Source organism: Anopheles aquasalis, chromosome 3 (assembly GCF_943734665.1).
Source record: "Anopheles aquasalis chromosome 3, idAnoAquaMG_Q_19, whole genome shotgun sequence".
Taxonomy (NCBI): domain Eukaryota; kingdom Metazoa; phylum Arthropoda; class Insecta; order Diptera; family Culicidae; genus Anopheles; species Anopheles aquasalis.
Genome location: NC_064878.1, coordinates 40,231,564 through 40,251,657, shown reverse-complemented (window position 1 = coordinate 40,251,657; position 20,094 = coordinate 40,231,564). Strand labels below are relative to the sequence as shown.

General features: G+C 48.8%; 1 protein-coding gene across 7 annotated transcripts in view; it reads left to right on the top strand.

The window, feature by feature from the left end:
- The first annotated feature begins 1,951 nt into the window (after window positions 1–1,951).
- Window positions 1,952–20,094, top strand: part of LOC126576151 (uncharacterized) — a 24,443-nt gene continuing 6,300 nt past the window's right edge. For 3 of the 7 annotated variants that reach the window (XM_050237304.1, XM_050237303.1, XM_050237296.1), the window contains exons 1-2: window positions 2,167–2,186; window positions 2,340–2,570. The gene's annotated coding sequence lies outside the window, so the exon portion shown is untranslated. Of the gene's footprint in view, window positions 2,040–2,166; window positions 2,187–2,339; window positions 2,571–20,094 lie in introns of those variants that run through there. The other 4 variants (XM_050237298.1, XM_050237297.1, XM_050237302.1 and 1 more) reach the window with 4 other exon arrangements.

The following is a 20,094-nucleotide window of genomic DNA, read 5'->3' as shown; positions in this document are numbered from 1 at the left end:
CTAGGGTTGAAAGAGACGAATTGATGCCACTTATTGATGTTTTGGAAGGTGTAAGGTGAAAGCGATCGCCGTGATACAATTAACAGTAAAATCTCAGATCTCTGTTCATTACATGAGCAAGCGTTATGTTGACTTATGCTCTTTATGAACTAGTAAGAGTGCAACCAATAGATAGGGCTGATATTTTTGTCAAACTAATTCCCGTAATTCCCCGCAGCCAGACCTGCTGTTTGTACCGAAGAACTACTGCAAAGATTCAATTTTCGGCGTTAATGAATGCGCTAAAACTATCTAATATTTCTTCTTATATCGAGAGCAAATCGTCTTCTGATACCTTCTGCCAAAGCAACCGAAAATCTGTTATCTGAAGAGTATAAAGAATAAAACGTATTATACCAGATTATGCATTAAAATATCCTTCTCTCAGGATAAAGGATTTCCGCATCGTATCTTAAACCCAGACAATGATCGCGGAGACTCTCTCAATTCTATCGTATATCTTTTTTTTGCTAGATTCTCTTGAAAGGAAACTTTCAATATTTAAAACATGTTACTTTAGGTTGCCTCTTGTCGTCGTCGTCGAAAAACGACTGTTACCACAAAAATATGTACTGGATGGGATCACGAGTCTAAAAAGCACGTGCTCCGTTAAAAAAAATGTGCGCATTTAAATTTTCATTTTTTTTTCATCACCCAGAGGACACTAGCTACTCCGTTGACAAACCACATTTTCTCTCTCCTGTTAAGGGCTTAACAGTAGCGCGCGCCATACAAATTCTCTCCTGTTAGACATTAACAGGAGAGAATTTGTATGGCGCGCGCTCCTGTTAAGCCTTAACAGGAGAAAATGTTCTGTGTCAACGGGGTACACTTCTAGTTCTTAGTACTAGTTTAGTACGCGGTAAAACAAGGAAATATTAAAGCTAATCGAATGTTTTATAAGCCTTAGAGCCAATATTTTACTATCAGGCAGTCTGGCAGCATCACGTTTATTTTTGCCGAGACTCGAGAAATAATCCTACAAAAGGAACTGCAACATCCTAAAAAAGGACAAAGTTGATTGTTCTAAGTTTCTTAACCAAATTAAGAGGACTTGACTCCTTGGTATTCATTCCAAAGAAGCATAACGAATTTTATTTCTTCCTTAAAATCCTTGCAATCCACGCTCGATGTGGCAATCATCATAGTTAGTTTAAATTAAAATTTGTAGCTGGTAACAGTGATTTTTATTAGAGGTACCGTGGATTGACGAAAAACCTTTTGGATAATCAAAAATATTTTGTTACGACCTATCAGGAAACGAGGAATGATCGAACTCAAACATTGTGCTCAAGACATTGATTTTATTCTGAAGTTAAAATTCTTTCTTATTGTGTTGATATCATTTCTTAACAAATGTTTTACAAACTAGAGGCGTTCTAGTGAATCGATGCAATTAATCAGATGTGCATAACATAAAATAACTAATCAAGAGTACTAAAATACAGCCTATTTAATAAGCTATTTTCTGCTAACCTTCTAAAAACAATTCAGAGTCAACAAAAACTTAAATTACACAGATGCCAACATCTCTTCACACCGAATGCGAAACACACGCCCCGCAACGAACGAACGGTCGTTGCGTTAAACCTTTCGGCGCTTGCGTTTCACCTTCTCTCGAAGTAAAATTTGTTTGCGTCGTGATGGTTTAACTGTGTTCAGTTACATTTAAGCTGTTCAAAAGCTGCAGATAAATCAGTGACGGAAATAGGCTTCAAACCCCTACCATTTTATGTATAGATATTGTTAAGCAATAAATTGTTAACAGCAAAATAGTGTAAGTGTTGCTTAAAAACATATTTGTATTTCAGTGATCTTTCCAACTTATCCGTTACTGTAGCGGCGCGAGTGACTGAGTTTTACAGGTTTGCCGTTGTATTTTTCTCTCTCTCATTCTCATTCTCCTCTCAACCGTCGAGTGATGCGCATCGTGCGTGCGCGTTCAGTTTAACCAACTAAATTTGTGACTTCCAGCGAGAGCTAAACGAAGGAAAAGGCAAGTGAGTGAGGGAAACGGGGCTCCAGCGGAGCATATTTATGTTTTCGACAACGGCAAAGTGGCATCAGCATCCCGTTCTTCTTTTTCGTGATCACTCTGGACCCGCAGTAGAAGATCGGCCGTGATCTTCGAGAATAATTACAAATAAGTGCGTGCACCGCTGGAGCACAATTTCGTTCGTTTGTTGTGTGCATGTGTATTAGTGAGTGTGTGAGTTAAGTTCTCTGCCGATTTCATTGATCATTTTCTTCTCCCTTCCCCCTCATCTCCACCACCTCTCGGTTCGGTTCTGGATCTACAGAAAAATCAAACAAGTGGAGTCCTCCCCATCTGGCGCTGCCGTTGCTGCTGATTGAGATAAAAGTTTCATGATCGAGCAATTTCCGGAGTGTGTGTTTGTGTGTAATTAGGTGTGTGCGAGTGTGTGCACACGATTAAGTGTGTGTTTGTGTGAGCGTGATTGTGTGCCGAACCGAGGGAAGGGTTACACCTTCGAGAAAGCCTCCGTTCCATTCAGCAGCAGGAGGAGAAGGTGAGTTCACAGTAGCGCGATATGTCATCATTTGAATAAAAGTACTCTTGATGATGGGTGCAGCCAACCCTCCCCCTCCCCCCTCACCAGCCAGTGGGCCCAGGGTGCGACATCGGACGACGACATACCACCTTGTCTCACCTTCGTCTCACGTCATCACGCGGTGGAGGCGCACGAGGAGAAGAAGGTGGAGCCGCCAGGTATCGTGCGCCTCCACGCTCACATACACAGCGCCCGTGTGGCTTAAGTGGAATCGCGAGCGGTGAGGCTGCTGGCCGCGATATCGCGTTTACGCATCGCGAGATCGCCCATGTTTGCCCCGTTACTCCATGTTGGAGAGGCCTTGGAGTACTGGGGTGGGCTTGTAGAAGCTACCGGCTACCATCGTATCGGCGTTCAAGGTGTGAAGCCATTAAACAAACGCCACCGGATAGAAGTTTCTAGCTTCGATAAGGCCACTGCACACTGCCGTTCTTAAGCAGCAACAACAATCGTCTTATCAACCCACGAGGCTGCCGGTGGCGCAGAATCATCGAACAGCACGAAAACAGCTGCCGGATTCAACTGGTTGATACTCACTTCGGCCACACAAAAAAAAACGGCCTCCATTTCCATGCTTCTAATCTGCTGCTGGAGCAACAACGGAACCGGCTTTTATGCCATTCCAATTTGCATCTTTGCGAGTTTTGTCTCTCCTTCACCGTTCTAAACGCCTTGGTGGTGGCCTGTGAAGTCATCCAAAACATCGCAGAACCACCGCCAGAACATGAAACCGGCAACAAAAACAATGCGACGCTAGGGTGTTGCCTGGAAGTGCAATAATTACACACGCCGACTTCCGGGAACCACCACACCAGGGACGGAAATTTGAACATTTGTTTTTGCAAAACCCCAAGCGAAGGCCAAAGCAGCAGCAGCAGAACGCTTCTTCTTCTTCTGGGAGTTGTTCAAGAACAGCAGCAGTCGGTTGCAAGAAGTTCATCGCCGCGTTGTGCGTTCTGCGGTCGCGTTCTTAGCCCTTTTTTCTGCGGTTTGTGTTTTTTTTGTTTTTCTTCCCTGCCTTTCCACCCAGAACCAAGCTACGCAGAGACAAGAACGTCGATCTCGAGCCCGTGGGTCGAATGCTCTTTTCTGCCTTTTATGCACCACACACATGCTGCTGCTGCTGCAACTGCAACTGAGACCCCCCTGAGGCCGCCATGTTGGTTGGCGTATTTTATGCTCTAGACGCCTTCCTTCCTTCGCCTCTTCGCTTCTCTATCTCTTCTCAATTCTCGCTCGCTGTTGCTTCTTCCTCATTCGTGACTTTTGCTGGTTCGTTTTTGCCAAGACCAGCGAGACACAAGGTGTAGGTCGCAGGCCGCCGTCGTCCAACGAACCGAACCGCGATCGATCCGGATCGACAGACACACGGAGCGTACGGATCTTCGGAGCCACGGCCAACTCTTCATCATCTGCCAGGGAGCATCTTACACACAAATACACACATCGGCATCGACGATGTCAAAAGCATCAAAGGCCCTTTTGCCTCTATGCTCTCGCACTCTCCATCATCACGGTTTATGCTTCGACTCGCTGGTGTTGGTGATGTTGCTGGCAGCTTCTTTCGATGCTCGATCGGAACCGTCGTTCGCAACCATCCACCGCTTGGCCAAGGGATGTGCAGGTCTGCCGTTTCGGTTTGAGAGGACGAAAAGGGAGGAAGAAAAAAAGGCAAAACTTTCCACTCAGCCAGAACGCACATCTTTTTCTGCTGTACCTTCTGGTGCCGCTGCTGCTGCTGCTGCTGCTGCGACGGTGGTCCTTTAGTCCTTTTTTTGTCCTTCCTTCTTCCCTTCCATTCGCTGGTAGCGGAAAAGGGCAGGTACAGCAGATGATGACAGTTGCGATGCGGTTATGATAACCTGCGCGAAGAGGACAGTTCCCTCTTCAACGGAACGGCGATCAACAGAAGCACACCTTGTGCGGACGGTGACCTCATTTCTCTGATTATGCCGCAGCCGGTCCTCTTGATATCAACCTCCAGACGTTCGAAAATGATGAGTCACAAACCGATGAGCCATCACCGTCGACGGAGGAAACAAGCGGAACTCAAACTTCAAATGTTGGGTTGAGGAAACTGGAGAGTTTCTACCTTGCCATCATAAGCTTCCTCGATTTATGACCTGGCAGTAAGGCCTCAAAAAGCAAGCCGGTGTACCTGTGTGAGTCTCCCGGGGGTTTAGGGACACTTTTTCGTTGATCCTCACTACGCTGTGCGAGGCCCGTCCCAGCAAAGAACACAGAACGCATTCGTACCACCCCGGATACCATTACCAGATGCCTCGCATCTTGCGCTCGAAGAAGCAGCATCCACGAGACGCGATTCTTGCGATGCGAAACACATCATCAACATTCCAGTGCCCGGGGCCAAAACCCACATAAATCGTGGCGTTCTCAAGCAATGAACCGCAAGCCAGCCAGTACAATGATGATGCCGATGATGATGACGACGATTGCCGTTCGTTTGATGTTCGACTTGCTGCTATCAGCGCTCCGGGAATGGAAGCCACTTGAGACCGCATCAGCAGCTAGTAGCACATCCCGCAAAATGTCGAGATGATCCGGCGTGTGAACGGATTCGATCGTTCGAGCTGGAAGCACTGCAAGTGCCTTGCGAGTAGAACGTCGTTCAAGCAGCGCATCACGACGATCCGCATCGTCATGAGGGAACGGCTGAGGCTTTGCTGCCACCTAATGGAACCATTTTTCAATTGGAAAGTACTTGAAGAATGTGAATGTGTTCGGTGATTGGCTTCAGTCCTCGGCGATGGCGATGTCTTCTAACACACCTCGAGGTGTGTGGCGCGTGCACCGCCTGTCATTCGCTGCTAACGGGATCGTGATCGGTATGGCTAGATGTTCACGGTTGGCGAAAGGAAAAGGATTCATCAAATGTCGTCTTAACGCGCCCCGAGTCTGGTCTGCCCCTGGGTAGGTAGCATTCCTCGAGACGTGTCGCGAGAAGACGAGTTGTTCAGATCATCGTCATTCCGGTTCAGGGTGGCGCTTTCAAAAAGGAACACCGTCGCCGCCATAGACAGCAGCAGCTGCTGCTCCTGCCACCATGGCCTTCCTCGATGGCCATATGAAGAATCAATATTTGTCACCAGCGAGCGGGCGATCTGTGTTGATGCTGCCGCGATGACTTCACGCCACCGCGTTTCTGCTATACTTCAAGGTGAACCAGGTATCAGCGTCAGGAGAGACATGCTAGGCTCAGATCATCATCCCAGACGACAAGATCCGTTCAGTCGCTTGGTTTGTTCGCGCTCGCTAACGCAAAAAAAAACTCCGAGCCGAGAACTGTGGCGCCTTCATCTGTAAGACCGGGAGCTAACGAGCCTGTAAGAAGCTTAGAAAGGAAATGATCCGACGGTCACTCTGGACCGCGCATCGCGCTATAAATCAAACTTTCTCTTTGTGGTACACTCCGGATGCCGGCAACAACAACAGTCTGTGCTGACAAGATGGACCATCAGATCAAGCGTTTTCGACGTGTTTCCGCCGGCTGTCCCGCATCTAGCGGGTTTATCGTCCATTTACCTCAAGCCGCCAGGCAGAGATTGCGATCGCATCCAGTGCGCTGCTGTGTGCTGCAACAGTTGCGATTGAGTACCGGACACTGCGTGGAACTCCGTGGGTTATAATTGAAGTCGTCTGTTCCACTAATCTGTAAGAGCGCGGAGACATTGTCGGTGGCCACCATCTGTTTTGAGAGGGTTTTTTTTTGTTTTCGGGAAAACCACTGTGCCATTGGCGCAGCTGTTTTTGTTTTCGAGAGTGCTTCCAAGAAGTGAGCACCGCTGTCACTTGAAAGATGCGTTTGTCAGTGGCATCATAACCCGGGTGCCTCTCTTCGTTCTCAACACTCGCTTTAATTCAATTTAGTATCTTTTGCTAAACGATACTTTATTAGAAGTCACGACACTGACTTTGGACGTACGTCGAACGCGTCAATTTGGCAGAAATTGGAGATGGATGTCGATTGCACACAAATTTGCAAAACCCGCTTTTTGGTAGTGATCGCGAGCCGTGAACTGGTCGCGCTGAGTGCAAAGTGATTTCACTTATCATGGTCGCGATACAAGCACACCTAAGAGGACGTCTGTATCAACGTTTGAGCATCTTTTGTGCTGTTCTTTGTTCTTGGGAAGCACTACGCGATCGTGGCGTATCGCGCGTATCCGGTACCTTGGATTGATTCTGCCACTTGATATGGACACCGTGTCCCGAGTATCATCACCGCGATCAGAAGAGCACTACACCACTTGGTAACCGTGGTTGACGCCACGAATGGTTTTCCTCTCAACACTGAAACGATTATTCGAGGCAGAAACGATCCGATGACACTCTCGGCAGACGCGCACTGATAAGACACAACGATGAAAAAGTTAATCAAAATGGCCGCGATAAACATGTCAACTACAAGTCAGCACACCGGTCAGCACAAGACGACACGGCACGACCACGACGGCTGCCGTGTTCACAAAGAACCTGGTGGTACGTGGTGGTGACTGTAAGGGATTGGCGTTGATTGCGATGGACGAGATACGCACCTCTCGCTCGCGACGCGATGGTGATGCTCTCATTTCCCTCCCCTGAATGTAATTTATCAAAGAACGTGCATCAAGCGACGCAGCAGCGAGAGTGATTACATCGGCCCGGGGGGTTGAGGACAGACAGATTGGTAAAACCAAATCTGTATTTGAACGAACTAATTGATTTGACTCGAAATGCTTTCACCCCGCCCGTGGATCGTCGATCATCAGTCGCAGGAGTGTGGAAGGAGGTTAAGGGCTTACATCTAATGACCACTGTCGGGGTATATTATTACCAAGGGAAGCAACGATAAACGCGTTTCATTACCGGTATCTCACCGTGTGGCATTGTGGGGAATGCACCATCCTCGAACCGTGTTTGTTGCTGCTTGCACCAGATAGCGTACAGAGGCCCGGGGCGAATGCATCGAGGACGTGGGCTTGCGGCAGAATAGGATTATATAGAACTGTATAAACACCTGCAGTTGCAACCGTACCTTGTGGACAAGGAAAGAAAGCGTTGCATTCCGATAGATAAGAGCAAAGCCTCGCGCAGCTTGTACCGTCTACTGGGGTTTTTGCTGCTGCTGCTGCTACTGCTCCTTGGCCGCTAAGATCGGGACGTGACAAGGAAGCAGATTTTTATGGCGCCACAGGAGGAACGTGCGATCTTGCACACCGTGAGGCTTGAGATGCAACAAAGGGGCGAGGCTCGCACCACGTGGCGCTTGCAGTTGCTCAATCAAATGGCGCTCCCGAGAAAAAAAAGGTTCGAAGCGTATCGATCTCATTAGACAAAAGTCATCCTAATCCTAATACTCCTCTTCGAATACTACACGAAAAGAGAGAGCGAGAAATCGATCGCGAGATCGAGAGAGAGAGGGATGCTTTGTTTGCTCTGGTGCGTTATGTTACCCAACAGCGCATAAGTCACTGGCGCGAGTGTCACAGATTGATTTCTGCCGCGCTGCTCTGCTCTGTTGGCGAGCGCGATCCATCCATTAGAGACTGCGCGCCGATCGTGTGCGTGGGGGTTCCTCCGCTCGCTGGCAACACTGGGAACCGGTTTTGGGGCTAGTGCACCCCACCACTACCTTTGGTGGCGGTAACACTGTTCCTGTGGACGCCTGTCTGTGTTCACACCGAATGGAGATAAAAGCACCTCCGGCGCTCATGTTGCTGCTGCTGCTGCTGCGTCTGGTTAAAGGTGGTGGGTCATGAATATCGTGAAGCAGCCATCACCATCCACCGTGAGCAGTGGAGAGAGCGACACCAACTCACCCCTAATGGGGTGGTTCCGACGTCTAAAGACGAAGGGACGACGAGTGGAATACAATGCGATAGAAAAGACAACCCACAGCCCCCTGCGAGCGAACGATTTCGGATGCGTGGGTTGTCTGGTCTCGAATACAACAACGGAGAAGCGAGCGGAGGAGTTTGGTCTCTGTCTCTCTCTGAAGTCACGCCGCAATCTGTGCGCGAAACCTCGTCGGAACGAAGTTTCCAGTCTTGAGACGAGGATTATGAAGCAACGGAGGAAGCATGAGTGTCTCTCTGCTGGTGTGAAATTGGCTGGAGAGCGTTGTCCATATGCATATTGGTATTCCAGACATTTCCGAGGCGACGCCCCGGTGGTACGCGAGACGAGTCGATGGCTTTTGGGCCTGGCCAGCTGGCAACACTGCCCGATGGCCGATGCCCGATGATTTGCGGATCGCGCTACGCCCTTTCTTCTATCTCAGCTCTGTCTGCGTGTGTTCAAACCCGCCCTGGGGGAGTGAGGGAGCAACATATGCGTGGAGCGAACCATAAATTGACTTCTTCACGGCAAAAGCATTACGGCGACGCCACAGCCACTGCCACTCTGCTGCAACCGCAACGGACATGACAATGCAGAGAAGTCAGCTACTGCCAGCGGCAGCCAGTAATCGAGTAACGACTTTTCGCTCGAAACTATCCCGGAGGAACATGCGGAACAACAAAGCATGACCAGCCCAGCTCTGCCCGGGCCCTTCCAGTGGGGCCAGCAAATGCAGGTCCGCGAACAAAGCACCCTCCGAGGTTGTATGACCTGAATTCAGATGCTCCTGGAGTGTCTTTGTTGGTTGTCTCATTTGCTGGAACAGAGATCACTGGTGTGTCTTCATTGATGTCTCTGCAATTCTTGGGGAACACTTCCAAGATATTCTTCAAAACTTGTTCCCCAATTTTGGATGTCGTTCTCTCGCGCTCTCTCCAGACTTCTCCAGAAGTTTTTTTTTCTGGATCTTCCATTCGGTGGTTTCATCCATATTCATGCGCAACGCGGGACATTTCGCTGTCGATTCGAAGTCAAGCCAAAAGTCCGCATCCACGTGCCGGGGTTGTCTTTCACCGGTTCCCCAGGATTGAATGGTGTCGTCTTGTGGTCCGAATTAGAATGTAGCTTGATATGCATTACTCATAGCTCGATCGTACATTCATCAATGCTACGGATGCGCGTAGTATAACTTGAATCTGATCTCTTACTTCGGCTGTGTGTCTGTTCGATTCGAAACGAAGCGACTGGGTGCGTGGACGGATGTTGGTGGTTCATTTAACCCTCGGTTGGGCACCCGGCGTTTACCCCTTCGTTGGGCACCCGGGTACCCGGGTACCCCACTTATGTGCATTGCATTGTTATGTTCTTGTATCATCGTTTGTATCCGTTTTATGATAAAAATGCTGTTCTAGAACTAATTTAAGAGTCTTCGGAACCTATTTTTCTTTCTTAAACCACAACAAAATCCAATAAAAACAATAAAAATAATGAACACAATGCATTGATACCCCTTCGTACGGTCATTCTCTACCGGGTACGTCGTAAAGCAAGCAATAAGATCGTAAAGTGATCGAATTTTCCAGCAAATATGTAATTTAAATTATTGATTTCTTCGAAAAAATCAGTTTTGAATTGTCATAAGGCACTTTTGAGTCATAAACAATTGAGTTAATTGGGCACAATTGAGCTACGAGATCAGACCAGTTGCTACATGGTGCGTTCAGAAAGCAATGAGAATTGATTTTTCTGACAAAACGGTTTGAGATAACGTGTTTCATTTTTTACAATAAGGTAGAGGAAGGTTTTAGCTATCAATCGCACTTTATTTCGTTCAGCTATGACCAACTGAAAGAAAATGGGACGATTTTTCGTGAACCATATTTGAGTTGATGGAACACCGTAGAATGTCCCCTTTCTACGGACCATTGGTGTGGCGCGGATCATCCGGACCTTCTTCCTGGCGCGGATCATCCGGACCTACAGAAAAACATTCCGTTGGTGCCAGTAATTCATCAAGTCCTCATACATTTCTGTTTGCGTGTTCTGTGCCAGGAAAGAGGTCCGCGATGATCCGGGCTGTACCAGTGGTCCATAGAAAGGGGGCGTTCTACGATGTTACATCAACTAAAAACATGGTTCACGAAAAATCATCCCATTTTCTTTCAGTTGGTCATAGCCGAATGAAATAAAGTGCGTTGAATAGCTAAATCCTGCCTCTACGTTGGCGTGAAAAATTCAATACCTTATCTCAAACCGTTTCGTCAGGAAAATCCAGTCTCATTACTTTCTGAACGCACCATGTATATTGGTCTCTGTGGTCTACGAAAATGCCGCCTAAAACCTTTTTGATGAAGATTAGGGTATAATTTACTCATATGTTAAGAAAATTACACTATACGAACCATTTTCAATCAGTTTGAGCAATAATATACAATTGAAATTGCACATAAAAGGTTTCAAAATATGTTGATTATTTTTCTCATATTGCGCGTTGAAAAGCTCAAACGTAATGAATTTTTCAACAAAATGTTGTATTTTATCTAATTAACAATTGATAAACACGGCAACATGAATAAATGTTGATAAAAAGTGTAGTTTTGTGTTTATAAACATAGCACATGTGCATAGCCAACGTGTGGGGTATCCGGGTACCCGGGTGCCACTGGGCGGGTGGTAATTTCATCGGGCCATAATTACCTTTAAATATGAGATATCAGAACAATTCAAAAACGAATTCGGTGTGAAATGAGTTGTTCTTTGGGGATCCGGAGTTTCGTAAAAAAATATTCACGGGAAGGCATTCATTTTTTCGTTGAAAGTTGAAATTGGTACCCGGGTACCCGGGTGCCCAACCGAGGGTTAAATACCCCAAAATGTTAATCCAAAGGAAATTCGATACGCGGTGATACGCTATATTGGAAACACTGCCCGTCACGAATACTCGATGATGCGCATGATTTCCCGATGATTTCTAGTACCACCGCAAGCAACTACTAATACGTTTTAACCTTTGGTTGACTTCAATTCGCCGTAACGGAGTTGAGTGTAATGAATTTTTTAGCCCCCCTCCCCCCCGAGAGTCATAAATCGTCACCGGCACAGAGTGGCGAAAATCGGCGATCGTTGACGGTTGATCCCTGCCCTGATGTGTGGCTCGCTCGGCGGCGCAGCTCCCTAGTATGGTCTGCATCACAGCCTGCATTGCACTGCACTGCAAGCTAACAACTGCATACGGCAGACAATACATCATCTCCAATTTCCATCTCGCTTTGGACGGGCGGAGAGCGAGGGAGACTGGCACGAGCTGGCCTCGACGACGAGCCGACGCCACAAAACCTTTGCCCAGATTCTCGTAAAGAGTATCTGGCAGCGCATAAATATGTCAAAGATCACATAAACCCAGCGTTGTGAGCGATCGTTTCGCTCCGCGTCTCACGCCCATCGCTCTTGGCCTCCCCGTGTAATGTGTCTGGAGCACATCAACTGCTTGTGGTTCCAGCTTTCTTATAATAACACTCAACGCGAGAGGCGAGAGAGAGAGCAAGAGCAAATGATCCTCAGATTGATTGGTGGGGTAGGCAAATGAAAATGCAAATAGTGCATCCAAAAGGGACGCAATGGTGGTGGTGTGAAGGGCGAAGCAGCAGCAACCAACCACAACGATCGTCATGATACGGAGAGAAAGGTGAAACGCCAATGCAGTCACGGTGTGGAATGCGTATGTCAAGAGTGCAGCATCAGCAGCAGTGCTGACTTTAAACTTAAATGCGGATTGTGTGTTTTTTGTTTTCTTGCGCGTGTGTGGGGCAATACTGTGGACTCACTTCATTGCCAGTGCGCACCATTAAACGGAACAGAACGTCCCTGCAGTGCATCATCAAGGCACCACCACCACCACGGCCGCTGAACGATGACGTGCGAAATTGTTGGCCTTCCGTGGTTATTCCCGTGGTATGGACCGGAAGTATAACAAATAACAAGAGCTTGGCGTGATCCTTCCGTACCCGCTCGCTTGTACCACTTGCCCAGGAACAGGCTTGAAGGCTGGACATTCACTCGATCGCCTCGCTTTGCCTTGGCACCAAGTGTTCCGGCATTTAACGGCACAACGGCAGAGCGCAGGATTAACACTGCTCCGGTACTCTGGTACCAAGGGGGTTAATTAGCATAACGCTTGGCAGCCCAGAACAGAACGTTGAAAGAACGAAGGAATCGAATTAGGGCCCGCTGGCAGGACGATGCAGCGGCGAGCAGCGCGGTTCGATTGATCCTCGATCGATCTCCTTTCTTCCGGACACCGAAACCGACCGGTCTGGCGTTCGGCCAAGCCTTCCATTTCCGATTTGCGTCAATTTACTTGCAAGATGCTAATGACTCAAGGAGGGCGGTAACGGCTGGCTCGTGCAGGTTCTCTATTTACTTGTAACCAACCACCACCCTCCACCTTTTGCTGCCAGACAACCAATGTCCCGTGGTGTGAGGTCGCTTGCTTCGCATACTCCTTCGAATGCCTATCTGTTGCCCGTTCGCTGTTGAATCTCACGTACCGCTGCCGTTGGTGCTGTTGTGTACTTTCCTTCTTTACATTCCAGCCAAGTCTGCTGCTCGGGGCTGAGGATCGGTTTTTGGGTAAATAGCTGGGTTGGATGAGCTGGCCAGATATGGTTACCGTACGTGTTATCACTTGGCTTGGCGTTGGTCACTGACGCATTCAGGTTCGCAGTAGATGCTGCATCTGAGTTTGTGAATCCTCTCAAACGGTTCAAAACATCCCTTCCATTAGCTCATCATAGGGTTGCTCCTATAATCATCTCGTTTTGAAGGATCTTCTAGAGAGGTATTAGTTAGAATGAATCGCAAAATCAAACCAACAGCTTCTCTCAAGCTTCACGGCGCTACACAAACGAGTAGCGCGCTCCGCTTTGTATGAATTTAATTTACATAAAAATGCGACACTTGATTGCAAGTCTCTACCGCCTATCCTTGGCAATAGCTCTGTGTGCCCCAGCCTTCATCTTATGTCTTTGACGTTGCAGACAAATCGCTGGCGTGTGCGGCATCCCTTGAACAAAACTCAACACTTGAGATCTTCCATTTTTTTGAGGGTCACGTCGCCAGACTGATCTCGAAACAAGCTCGGCTCAGATGAGAATGCTAATCCCTTCCCCCTTCTGTGTCTGTCTGTGTGTATGGCACGCGCTAAACCCACTCGTGATGGGAGCGAGTTAGAGTATGACTTGGCCCACACACGAACTCGCGGGATCAGCATATTTGTATCCGTGTGTCCGTTGTGTGGCGCACGCAAAACACACCGCAAACAAGCGCTCTAGTTAATGGCATGTTCTACTACTCTGCTACTGGTTGTACCCTCCCTCAGAAACATGGGACGATTCGATCCGGGTCGGAATTTCCAAAGAAGTTTGTTATCCCGAGTACACGCGTGCTCTCTGCCTCGTTTCTCGTGCATTTATGGGAACATTGCGCTCGGCGCAAACAATTCCGCATCTGTAATGGAGACGGAAAGGTGCGAACATTATTTCGCGTCTGGGATTATCTCCTCCGGGAGGGGCACATAACATTTTAGAAAATGACCCAATGGGTGGGATTTTCCAAATTGTCAAACCGAGGATCAAATCGGTTCCTGGGCGCCATAATGGACGACACGAGAGCGCGGATACAAGCACAAGCAAATGGATTTATGGCACGCAATTGGATCGCTGTTTGCAATGAAAGTAGTTAATGAAAGAGTGTTTGCTCTTGTAGCCATTCTGTTAACAAATGGATCATTTTAGGAGCTTCTAGCTTAAAGCAACACGCGCTCGGCTTCTTTCACTGAGACTCTGAGTCACTCACCTAGTGATCTCGCTGTCGATCCCTATACCATATTTCACCATATTGAATTCGTTAATCAACGAAGACACCAACCAGACTGACTGAGAGAGACCAGCTCACCATGAGAAACCAGGTGATCAAACAGCGGATCGACTTCTTATTTGCATGTTCTCGATCATAAATAAACGATTAGCAGCAGCAGCAGCAGCAGCAGGCAGCAGGCAACTGGAGGAAGAAAAATGATAAGCAAAAGCGAAAAAGCGACTGTTGCTTTAGCCGCGTGGATCTTCCGGTTATGGAATGTGCCTCCCAGCGACCGAGCGAACCCAATTTCAAGTGGGTTGTGGCCGCCGTGGCCTGTCGCGCCATAAACCACGACGTAGCACGCGATCGGAGGCTGTGTTCGATCGTTTCCAGGCCTCGCGTTCAATGGCCCCCCGAAAGGCGACGGTTGCTATGGTCGGGACGCTAGCAAGCTAGCCATCAATTTATGACCCCCGTGGGGACCGTGATGTCGCCATCGAGGGGACCGCGGACTGTTAGCCGTCGTCGCCATCCGATGTCGCGCACGCGTCGAATTCTAATTAAACCGTCAGGCCGATCGACGTTCGTTACGTCGCCATCGGTGGCGGTCGGTTGACGATAGTACACTGCGAGAGAGGTACTGAGTGATAGCTAGCAGGTCTTGCTGGTCTTAATCGTCATCGAGTTGCCAGTACCTCGCAACTGATACGTGATCGGAGTTTTGTCTTAGCACAGCTCACTGCAGTCCGGAGTCCGTTGTTGTTTTTTTTTTGTCACCTGGATCGATGGACATCCAACGCTATTACTCATTACTGCTTTGTGCTGCGTAGAGCAGCAGCAGGCCCTGAGTCAGACTGGTTGGCTGGTGGTCGGCATTCCTCCCCGAGTAACGATCACGTAGCGGATCGCGGATCGTGGCCCTTTCTGTGTTCGTTGATTTATGCTATCCATTACGTCTCCGCCGCTCAGAGCTTCTTAGGGTGCGACTGGACTAGGGCTTTCTAGTTCAACCGTGATATCATTCTTTCTAGCAAAGCGTAGATCGTTGCCACCGTTGAGGCGCGGTTTGTCGCTTCATGAATATTCGATTCTCCAACATTCTGCCGTCGCTGCTGCTGCTGCTGCTGCTGCTGCTGCTGTCGAGCTCTAAATCTAGCCTTCTAACCGAAACACTAAATAAACAAACGAACCGTTGGCACTCAACAACACAGAATGCACTCGCTGCGGCTTGCTGCAGCTGTGTTTCGTCCAATGTTTTGCATTTCGGTGCATTCGTCTACCAACGCGAGGACGGAACGCGAATGTGACCACAAAATGCATCTCTGGCGCTGCTCCCGAATGACGCGATCGAGGCCAGAGCCAGACTGTAGGGAATTTATTGGCCAGTAGTAGGGATGGCGAAGATCACGTACCAGCGCGGTTGGCACGAAACTGATCGATGACCTGACACGCCTCTGGACTCTTTGCCCTCCACTGGATGCAGGGCTTCGTCTGCGGTTTCGTAAACAATCCTCCCCAAGTTCCCGACTGTTCGAAAGTTGGCCAGCTTTCGCCAGCGTACATCCGGTGCGAAACTCAACGGCTAGAACAAAGATACGTCGTCGCCGTTTAGAAGAGACCACACAGGGCAAAAAGGCTTTTCTCTGTAAACAGTGGCTGGCTTCAAAGGAGGATGATAGAGTTTTAATAGTCGGTGGCGCATCATTTGCGCGGAAATAAAGTTCCGCTTTGAATTTACGATTCCTCGCAAAATCTCACAAAACCACGCGTAGAAATAATGTTTTGAATTGTTTATCCGATTCTGGTGCTGTTTCTGCGGAACAGAGGATCACAGAATGACACAAGACAAACAAAGCACAGAATCGACAGTGTGCACGAGAAGAACTTGGCTGGAATTTCATTTTTCCTGGGATAATTGATTCTTCTTGAAGGGCAAAGATGGCGGAAAACATGAAAGCAACACGAAGCAACAGAGCCCTTTTGTACTGCTGCCCCCCAAACCCAACACGGGGACCTGTCTTTCATATCCTGCAAAGGTCACTGACTCCATGGCGCACCATTTGGTGTCTCCCCAAAAATATGTCTCGAGAAGCGAAGCACCGGAGATCCGTCCCATCGCTAGCGCGAGCTGCACTTCCGGTTTCCCAAAAACAAAATTCCAAGAAAACGCTCAAGAACAGAGAAGAAAATAACTGCTGCTGATGCTTCCTGATGATGGTCGCCGACGATGCTCGGTGATGATCATTATCAGCATAACATTATGATCAGCGCCGCGCGCTTCCTGGGAGCCTGGGGACGGTGGTAAACATGTTAACATATTAATGCTTTGGCACCAGTTGGGCACACAATTCCTCTTTACCCTTCCAACCGTTCTGTAGGGTTACGCGTACGACGCATCAACATCATCAAGATGTCGAGAGCAGCAGCCGGCCAGCACCAAGAAGGGTCGAAGATCGTGAGAAGAAACCGTGGATGCGGGTGGGTGGGTGGGAGGCCACAAAGGCCAAAAGGAAAACACGCCACTGCAATTAAACAGCATGATCTGACCGCAACCCCTCCGTTGCTACCGCTCCGTCCCGATCAGACTCCGGAGCTGGAAGCGCAAGATGGAGACGCAAGAGAGCGAACGATCGAGCGATCGAGATCTTGGTGTGCGTACGGTAGATGCACATGCGTGTCTGTGTGTCTTTCTGTGAGGTGAGCACGCTGGGGCAGAGTGGAGCAGAATTAACCCCTTTCTCAAAAACCACATCACGCCCCGTGCGTTTGGATGACGTATGGTGTGGCGCGGTTCTTGCGGAGTCGGAAATTATGGAATCGAAAGGCGGTGCTCGGTGGCGGAATATGCGCCGCTCCGTCCTCCGTCATCATCTGCGGTTTCCAAAATAACCTCACTAAGGATGGTAACCGAACCGATAACGAAAGAACTGGCTGCAGCCCGGGGTTGTTGCTACAGGTGCACCGATGAGCAACTGCGGCAGATCGGTGATCATGGAGTCTACTGCTGCTGCTGCTGTTGCTGCTGTGAAGTCGATATATGCTGACGATTGAAGGCGAAATGGTTTACAATATAAATCATTATGTTTATGATGCTGGCAGGTGACGGGGCTCCAGTCCAGCTACGGATGGTGGTGGAATCTTCTCTGATCTCTGACGGCATTAATGAAGCGATGCGTAGCAGATACACACCCTGGGCCCAACTTTCGATTATCTATAAACGTCTCTCGGGGGCAGAGGAAGAGTGCTACTGATCGCGATTTGCATCATTTAAAATGACACTTACTCGACTGTCATTCCAAGTGCGTGGCCGATCAGTAATGATCGGTATCATGTGTCCGTACAGATCACGTAATTAACACCCCCTCGGCGGATCTAACACTTTGCGCTCTCCTCTGCAGTGCCAGCTGCCCGTGGATGATCGCGATCGCGATAGCTCGTGCACCTCGAATCACAGGGCATTGAGGATTAGTATATCACCATTTGTTGATCTACGACGTCTAAAGCGTCCATCGACAAAGCGTGTGTCCTCTTATTGGCCCAGAACAGTGTGCGGGGAGAGGCGTAACATTAACTTTTTTTTACTACCAAACACTATTGTGACATACGCTTTTATGCGTTACGCCGTGCCATTGGTCCGTGGCTTTTGTATCATAAAATGGGGATTTAAGGGCCCCTTTTTTTATAGCCATTAGACATTAGCGAGACAGTGGTCGTAAATTGGAGGAATTCGTCAACACGGCGGCGGCTTCGGCGACGACGTGATCTATTTGAGTCTCTTTCAAAGTGGCAGCCCTCCGAATGAACCTCGTCCATTAAAATGCAATTACTCAGCTCAATTAGCGTCCGATAGCGCTCGCCAACGACGCCATGCTGTGTTCAAGCGGCATGAACGTAGTGCAGAGCGCGAGTACATCTCTTTGAAGTGTATTTGCCGCGTTTGAAATGCACCAGCGATGCAGCAAACTCCCCTCGACTGCATGTGCATCGCGGTGTGGTCCATTTGAGTGTAAATTTTGTAATTTAATATTCAGATATAAACCCGTCTACTCGCGCCTGTCTGTCTGTGTGCGCGTGTGTGTTGGTGTACTAATCCACCATCGCCATTTTACGATCAACAGAACGCTAGAACAGGGCCTAGGGCCTTATAAGGAAACTCGATCTCGAACCATTTCTGGTCGCTAACCATTCCAGGTGCCGTGCAGTCGCCTGACTATGGGAAGCGTTGCACCAATTTCCTGTCTCTCAAATGCATGAGGTGCATCCCTTCCCATATATCCCTCGCACTAGAAGCACTTAGCAGCCGATGGGGCGAGTCAACAGGATTCATTTATTCCCCAACATTTGCCAAGGTTTCAGCCAATACGCACTTCAGGGCTCCAGCATTCCCATTGAACTCTGGAAAGGGACTGGAAAGTTAGAAATTATTTATCGAAGATACAAAACGATGCGTGTGCACGTGTTTGTGTGGTCGAAAGGCAGCCTAGGTGATCGGTTCCCGGAGTGTGGCCAACGGGTCGAAGTGTAAACAAAGTTTAACAACTTTCGCTCGTTCGCGCACACCGGAACCGACAAAGATCTTTGAGGTACCCGGCTGCACCAGGGGCCTTTTTCGTGTAATCCTATCCATCGAAATCCGCCCAACCGAAGGCCTGGGTACCGGTGCGGTGTTTGTTCCCATTTCCCGAGATGTAAATTATCTATTTTCATTTCCATTCCCGTCAGTGGTTTAGACATTAGATGAGAGAGACAGAAAGAGAAGGGAGAGTGTTTGTGAGAATGCGAGAGTGCGAGTGTGGCTTTGGGATTGTCTTGGTTCCAACAATTGATGATCAACGATCGAGGAAAGGCTTTCAAATGATGTTCGCAAGCATTTCGTTTGGTGAAATGTTGGTCCAATAGGTGATCTCTATGCTCCATACTCTCTCAATGGTCGTAGCCGATTCTCCATTGAACTCTGGGTTGACGGTTGTTCATTCCTGTGACCTCCACTGGTAACGATCTCGACCCCTGGACCCCCTGGTCAGGAATATGCGTCACCAAGCGTCACACAAATCACGTCGATCGCCATCGTCGATCACGCGAAAGGCAACAGAGCACCAGCACCATCAGCACCATTACCTATTGCCATACGCAGCACAATGAAATTGCCACCCGCTCTGCTCCCTCGCTGATGGTTGGTGGTGGTGGACGGAGACAACCGACCAAACCGAAACCAAAGCACCCTCTAATGAACCTTCAGAACGCACCACCAGCTCATGGCTCACGCAGGTGATCATACAGACGGACAACAGCGGTGGGCCCCCCCGGGGAAACGGGAATGATGTCAACCCACAAAACGAACGAACCAACCTGACAGCCACCAGCATTATTAGCTGCTGCGCAATGTTGCGCCACATGCATGAGCTGCCTATGAGTTGAATTTCGCGTAAACGCCCCTCGCTCTGGTCTGGTGGTGCCTTGGCCGTCGTCACTGTCCTCGTCGTCGTTGTTATCTGTTGCTGGAGAGGCTTTCGAAAGTGGAGCTCTCACAGTTCAGTTCACGGAAAAGTACATTCATCGCACCACAACGAACAACCAACAGAAGACCCGGCAGACTGCAAACAGAACTACCACCACACGGTATACGCACACCTTTGCACCCGCCAGAAGAGGAGATAGCATTGTTCCGGCCGTGGACACCATCGCGCTGCCACCTTATCTAATCGCACCGCGGTGGAAGAGCGACTTATCTAAAGAATGTTTTCGTACAAAACGCGACCGCAACGGAGCGAAAAAGGCGAATCCATTA